The 7,708-nt window shown below is 44.7% G+C and overlaps 1 long non-coding RNA gene across 1 annotated transcript in view; it reads left to right on the forward strand.

Annotated features, from left to right (window-relative positions):
* Positions 1–6,769, forward strand: part of LOC309861124 — a 43,219-nt gene extending 36,450 nt beyond the window's left edge. Inside the window, exon 3 of the long non-coding RNA XR_014309769.1 lies at positions 6,620–6,769. This is a non-coding gene — a long non-coding RNA (uncharacterized lncRNA). The remainder of the gene's footprint in view (positions 1–6,619) is intronic.
* Positions 6,770–7,708: the final 939 nt, after the last annotated feature.

Below are 7,708 nucleotides of genomic sequence, written 5' to 3' on the forward strand. Positions count from 1 at the left end.
TTCCATTTGCTCATTCGTTCCTTAAATCCCACATATGGGTGAGATTAGATGGAATTTATCTTTCTCTGCTTTATTTCAGGTAAATCCATCTGTTCCCCGTGTGTCATTCAAAGCCACTGTTTGTGTTTTGTGTTTGGCTGATCTGTTCGTCAATGTAGATGAGATGTGAGACCCCCCTACTATTACTGTATTACTATTGATTAGTTTCTTTATATTTGTTATTAACTGTTTTCTGTATTTAGGTTTTCCCATATTGGGTGTGTGTGTATTTAAATTGTTATATCCTCTTGTGGGATTGTCCCCTTTATTATGTAATGTTCTTCTTTAGTTCTTGTTATAGTCCTTTTTTAAAACGTATTTTGTCTAATATAAGTATTACTTGGGTGGATTTCTTTTGGCATTTATTTGCATGCTAAATACTTCTCCATCCCCTCACTTTCAATCTGTGGAGTCTCTTACAGGCCCGTGTAGATGGCTCTTGGGGGTTTTTTTGTTTGTTTGTTTTAAATTTTTAATTTTTTATTTATTTTCAGCATAACAGTATTCATTATTTTTTCACCACACCCAGTGCTCCATGCAATCCGTGCCCTCTATAATACCCACCACCTGGTACCCCAATCTCCCACCCCCCCCCTTCAAAACCTTCAGGTTGTTTTTCAGAGTCCATAGTCTCTCATGGTTCACCTCCTCTTCCAATTTCCCCCAACTCCCTTCTCTCTAACTCCCCATGTCCTCCATGCTAATCCTCATTGTAACTGTCTTTTGATGACCGTGGTGAGGACATTTACATTAAATAGATATGTATTCACGATCATTTTCTTATTTGTTTTGTGGTTGTTTCTATAAATTTTCTATGACTCTTTCTTCTCTTGCTATCTTTGATGGTTTATTTGCTTTCTTTAGTGATATGCAAATAAAAAAGAGAGAGAAGGAGCTAAATATATCTGCTTCTGGTTTTTGATTTGTGGTTACCATTAGTTTTGTGTGTAATGTCTTCTGCATCTAGCAGTCTATATGAAGTTGATGGTCACCTAACTTTACACCCATTCTTCTCTCTTCCTCACATTCTAGGTGTATGGTGTCCTATTTTACATTCTTCTAATCCCATGACTGATTTTTATAGAAATATTTTTACTGCCTTTGTGTTTTTTTACTTTTCATACTCTCACTTATGGTCTTTCCTTTCCATTCAGAGAATCCCCTTTAATATTTCTTGTAGGACTGATTCAGTGATCATGAATTCCTTTACTTTTATCTGAGAAACTATAGCTCTCCTTCTATTCTGAATGATAGCCTTGCTGGATAGAGTTTTCTTGTCTGTAGATTTTTTTTTCCTTTTAGCACTTTGAATATATCATACCTCTTTCTTTCACCCTGCAGTTTCTGCTGAAAAATCCAGCAATAGCCTTATCGGGGTTTGCCTTGTATGTAACAGTTGTCTTTTGCTGCTCTTAAAATTCTTTACCAGGGCGCCTGGGTGGTTCAGTGGGTTAAAGCCTCTGCCTTCAGCTTAGGTCATGATCCCAGGGTCCTGAGATCAAGCCCTACATCAGGCTCTCTGCTCAGCAGGGAGCCTGCTTCCTTCTCTCCCTACCTGCCTCTCTGCCTACTTGTGATCTCTGTTAAATAAATAAAATCTTTTTTTTTTAATTCTTTATCACTACCTTTTGCCATTTTAATTACTGTATGTCTTGGTGTGGACCTCCTTGGGCTGAGTAACTGGCAGTGGGGAGAGGGGGAGAGGGTGGGGACCTCTGTGCCTCCTGGATCCCAATATCTGTTTCCTTCCCCACATTGGGAAAGTTTTTGGCTATTATGCCTTCAATTTCCTGCCCGCCCCCCTTTCTTTTTTCAGGATTCCTCTAATCTGAATGTTGTTATGCTTGATGGAGTCACTGAGTTCTCCAAGACTATTCTCAATTTGCATAATTTTTCCCTCTCATTTGCTCAGCTTGATTACTTTCCATTACTCTGTCTTTTAGGTCATTAATTCATTTCTGTGCTTCTTCTAGCCTGCAATTGATTCCATTCAGTGTATTTTTAATTTCATTAATTGTGTTCTTCATCTCAGATTGGGTTTTTTAAATTTTTTTGCTAAGGGTCTCACTGATGATGTCTGCCCTTTTCTCAAGTCCAAGGAGTATGCTTATGATCATTACTTTAAGTTCTCTATCACGCCTATTACATACATTTGTTTCACTTTGGTCTCTTGCTGTGGTTTGGTTCTGTTCTTTCATTTGGGAGATGTTTCTCGGTCTCCTCATTTTGTCTGACTTTCTGTGTCTCTCTGTGTTAGGCAAATCAGCTGCTTCTCTTGCTCTTAATGCCCTTAGGAAGAAGGGGCTCTGTATTGTTCTGAAGTGTCGTGTGCCCTGTTCCTCAGGGCCTGGTCTTCAGAGAGTGTCTCCTGTGTGTGTTGCACATGCTCTGCTCTTGAGTCTCGGTCCCTTTTTTGTTCAGTCCAGTCGTATGCAAAGGCTCTGCTTGCCTATTCGGGCAGTGAAGTGTGAGGTGGTCTGCCTGCAAAATGAGACCTGCCGCCACTGCTGCCAGAACCAAAGTCCTACAGAACACCTCGGTCAAGAGATGGGCTGGCAGGGCTTTTCCAGAAGGAGGGGCTCACAATGCGGGGACTGAGGGGAATGTGACTGGGAAGGGTGGATCCACTGAATCATGGGAGGTGGGGCTTGGTGCAAGCAAGTTAGGTCGTGAGTGTCCAGCACCCCGCTGGTTTCTGCGGTGGGGGGGGGGCTCTTGTGTATGCAAAGGATGGGGGTATGAGGCAGGAGAGAGAAAGGGTGCCTGGCAGTCGTTTTGTTTTTGTTTTTGTTTTTTTTCCTAGAGGGGTCTACCCATGATCTCTGTCTCTCCAGGCAGCACTCCGAGTGGAGAAAATCACTCTCCTGTCTGCCCCTAGCATTTTTCAAACTGCTGTTTCTAAGCTGTATCTGCAGGGGCTGTCTGTTGTGCTGTCTCTTTAAGAGTGGGGGCTCCACTTCTGAATGCTGTCAGGGCTCTCCAGGAGCTGAGCCTGCTGGCATTTAGAATTCTAGGCCGGATCATGGGCATTAAGGAGGGCGGCAGCGTTGTTAGGAGCCCTGGGTGTTACCTGCAACTACTGAAGCATTGGGCACTACATCAAAAACTAATGATGCTAACTGAACATAATTAAAAAAAAACCTATGAACAACAACAATAAACATTCCAGGTTTTAAGTCCTGCTGGTTTTTAGAACTCACTTTCCAAGCAAATACTGTAGAGAATCAGTCCTCCTCCTGTTTTCCATCCTCCTCTGGGCCACTGGCTCCCTCTGCAGCTCAGATAGCCATGGTCCGTTTGGCTCCCAGGCTGCATCTCTGCCTTCCTGCCTTCTTCAGTGTGGCCTCTGCCCTGTCTTTAGTAGTGGAGTTTGTTCTTCCAGTCTTCGGGTCATTTTCTGGGTTATTTATTCTAATATGGGTGTTCTCTAGTTGTATCCGTAGGATGAGGTAAGCTTAGGGTCCTACGCCCCCATCGTCCCAATTTTATTTTTTATTTATGTATTTTTTAAAAGATTTTTATTTATTTGACAGATCACAAGTAGGCAGAGGGGCAGGCAGAGAGAGCGAGAGGAGGAAGCAGGATCCCTGCTGAGCAGACAGCCAGATGCGGGGCTTGATCCCAGGACCTGGGATCATGACCTGAGCCAAAGGCAGAGGCTTTAACCCACTGAGCCACCCAGGTGCTATGACCTATTTTTAAAGTTTATTCACATAATCCCTACACCCAACGTGGGGCTTGAGCTCACAACCTCAAGGTCAAGAGTCGCATGCTCTTCCAACTGAGCCAACCAGGTGCCCCTAGTCTAGAACCTATTTTGAGTTTATTCTCACTGGTGGTAGGAGGTAGGGGTCCGACTTCATTCTTCCGCATATGGATATCTGGTTCTATTTTAGAACCATTTGTTGAAAAGAGAATTCTTTCCTCCATTGAATTATCATGGCACCAAAATTAAGTGACTATAACTGTAAGAGTCTATTTGGAGACTCAGTACTATTTCGGTGATCTGTTTTCATGCCAGCACCGCACTGTCCCGATGATTATAGTTTTACAGTAAGTTTGAGATCAGGAAGCATGAGTCCTCCAACTTCGTTCGTTTAAGATCATTTTTTTCTTTAAAATTTTTAGCTTCATTTTGTAGGTCATAATAAACAAGTTTTACACTTTTGTTAATTTATTCCTAAGTATTTTGTTCTTTTCAATGCTGCTGTCAACAAGATGTTTTCTTAATTTCATTTGCATATTGCTTGCTGTTAAAGAAATGCAACTGATTTTTATACACAATCTTGTATCTTCCAACCTTGCTGAAATCGTCTGTTCCCACAGTCGTTTAGTGAATTCCTTTGGATTTACTCTACACAAGATTATGCCATCTGCAAATAGAAATAATTTTACTTCTTTTTAACCTGAATGCCTTGGATTTTTTGTTTTCTCTTTCTCTCTCCCCCCATGCTACCCTTTCCCTCTCTTTATATGTCTCCCCCCCCACCCCGCCCTTTTTCTGGCCAGAAACTTAAGTATAATATAAATGAGAAGCAGTAAGGGGATACCCTTAACTTTTTTTGTTCCTGTTTTTAGGGGGAGGAAAGGGGAAAAACATTCGATGTTTGACTTCAAGTATGATGTTGACCTTGCAGATTGTGCTTATTGTTAATTGGTATCTATGTTTTGTATTAGCAGTGATACTAATCCTACCATTTAGCTATATCCTACTCTATCCTTTCTAAACAAATGTTTTAAATTGTTATCTAATGAACTTAAATTTCTAAAACCCAAATGTATTATTACCTTAAAACACGGGAAAAAGCAAGTAGTGGACGACAAGTGGAAGGGAGCTCATCCTCAGGGTTCCCTAGGATGTGACCACTGTGGAGCGTCAGAAAGCTCGGCCCCAAAATCTCTGAGAGGGAACCTGCATGCGGAAAAGGGCATGAGATTACTGCAGGGCTGCGTGTGAGGACTCAGCAGTCACAAAACCTGAACCAAATTATGGTGCTTGATACTGGGGAAAACATGTCACGATTTTTTTCCTCATACCTTCCACTGAACTCTTGACTAGTAAGTATTAAAATGCATAAAATGGTTGCACACTTTGTTTTCAAAGGCTATGGGAGTGAGACAAACATCTTGAATATTGGATGTACCTCTCAGTCTCCCATAAGAACAGGTTCATGGTCTCTGGAGTGTTTTCCCAAGTTGCAGAGCTGGGCTGGGCAGAAGGGACTGGCAGACTTCTCCGTGGTCAGCCAGAAGCACTGAGGCTCAAGATGGCGCTGCACGATCCCCTGAGGGAACTGTACTGTTGGGGGCAGAAAAAAGAATGCTAGGCTGAAAGAGACTGGGTAAAACAACTTGTGTTCTCTTTTGCTAACTCAGCTGTGTCTCTTAGAAGAATCTTCAGGAAGGGCTTTGTCACGATGTCCACATCAGGCTGGAGGTTTCCTGGGTTTGTGTTTCTAAGTGGTCTTGAAGAGAGAGGGTTCCCGTATGGTTTACCCTCCAAGGGTAGGACTTTGGTCCACCATGTTCTGGGGTCCCACCGGGGCAGACTAGGCCACCCTGAAATCTCTTTGGCTTTGTCACCCCCCCATAGGTGTTTCTTATAACCTCTAAAGTCATTGAAGCTGAAGAAGGCAAGGTTCAGGGTGTTCCTCCTTTGGGTGGGGTGGGGAGCACAGAGCATCTTGCCTGTGTCCCCAGGATCAGGCTGGAGAAAGGGGATTCCCAGGAACTCCTGAGCATATCTTGCAGATGCGGGTGCAGTGCTCTGGCAGGATGATCCCAGAGCCAGGAGTGACTCTGCCCAGACCAGACAGAAGCACTAAGAGGGTGAGTGGGAGAGGGAGCCAGGCTTGCCCACTCCCCAGAGCAAGTGCCCTGGAAGTGGGTTGTTTTTTTTTTTTATATATAAGATTTTATTTATTTATTTGGCAGAGAGAGAAAACACAAGTAGGCAGAGAGGCAGGCACAGAGAGAGGGAGAAGCAGGCTTCCTGCGGAGCAGAGCCCGATGACACTGAGATCATGACCTGAGCAAAGGCGGAGACTTAACCCACTGAGCCACCCAGGTGCTCCCCCGGAAGTGTTCCATAAGCACAAGCAGCGTCTTACAACTGCCCTCTGTCCCTTGACCACTATCTAAGTCCCATGGGCCTGATGCAAGTCCCCATTTCCTCAGTTGTGTTCAACATCACAGGGTTGAGTGTAACGAGCCCAGTGGGACCAACACCAGTGGAGTCTCTCTCCTTGGGGGCAGCTGGAGCTACTTTCCCTCCTGATTTTCTAGCTATGGAGGCCAGGGTCTGGGAAGGGAAGAAAGCTGCCATGATGTTCTCTCTGTTCTTCTTGTCACTGTGCCTGTGGGTCCCTCTCACAGAGTGTGCAGTGGAGAAGCCCTCCTGCTTCCAGCAACTCGGCCCTGGATTCTCCATGGATGGACACCTAGTGATTGTGGGATATTCCCCCCCTCTTACTCTTGAAGTGAGCAGCTTCACTGACTGGGAATTGTTCAGACACTGTGTGTGTACTTTAAGTAAGTGTGTGTCTCGGATTTTTATTGACTGGACTGGCTTTTTCCCTAGGGCTTGTAGGAGATGCATCCAGGACACTGCTTTCATCTGTACCCAGTAAGCTGTGACAGCCATCTTTGCATGACCCTGAAATACAAAGCTGAAGGTACAAACCATCCCAGCTCCTCCGGGGCCTTCCCAAGGAGATCAGGGGAGGGATGCTGTGAGGTAAGAGCTGTGAGTCCATGAACTCAGCACTTCAGGGCACTGAAGGTCAGTCCTGCCCTGAGGTCAGAAGCAGAGGCAGGATCTGGGTGGTCACAGTGACAGTCAACAAAGCCACAGGCAAGGGGTCTTCCTCAACTTCTCCTCCCAGGCTTTTCCTTAGCTCTACCCACTGAGTTGGGCTCAGGGCACTGCTGGGAGATGGTATTATCTGGAGGGATCTGGGCTGCCCTGAACCCATAAGCACAACCTGGTCCTGAACCCATAAGCACAACCCATAAGCAGGCCTGGTCCTTCTCCTTCCAGAGTCTCAGTGCTCCTCTCCATGGAGGGTCAGGGATGACGGGCCTGGGATCAGAGCCAACTTGTAAGAAGAGGCCTTTTTAGAGTGCCCTATCTGGTTGCTCTCCTTGGCCCTGAATTCTCTGGGATAGAGTCAGGGAGTGTCAGTCTTACAGTTTAAACAAACAAAAAAATCCTCCTGTGGCTAAAAACACGAAGGGGAGATGGCTGGAATGTGGCTTTTTCATCAGGCTTATTAAGGATGTAAAAATAACTGTGTTGATATCCCATTATTCACATGAAGATGCTGACTGGGACCCTTGCCTGCTGTTCACAAGCTGTGAGGCCACTTGGTTGGGCTGCACTTTCAGAGAATCCCGGCTGAGATGCCAATCACTGTATAGCCAGAAAGTGGCCAAGGTTATGAAGCCATTCGTTAGTCTGTTCCCGAGTGGTTTAGATGAGTTTGCGTGAAGCCTAGAGACTGGGCTCTGAATCTGAGTGGCTATCACACAGGTGGTGGGTGGAGTAGCAGTGGGAGTCAAGACATTTAGGCTGGCGGTGAAATTTTCAGTTTTCTGGTATAAAACCCGTATGTAAAGTCATGGGTGTTTTTTGAGAACAAAAAGACTATACAGACATTTAAGCTCTTTG

Source organism: Mustela nivalis, assembly GCF_964662115.1.
Source record: "Mustela nivalis genome assembly, chromosome: 3".
Lineage (NCBI taxonomy): Eukaryota > Metazoa > Chordata > Mammalia > Carnivora > Mustelidae > Mustela > Mustela nivalis.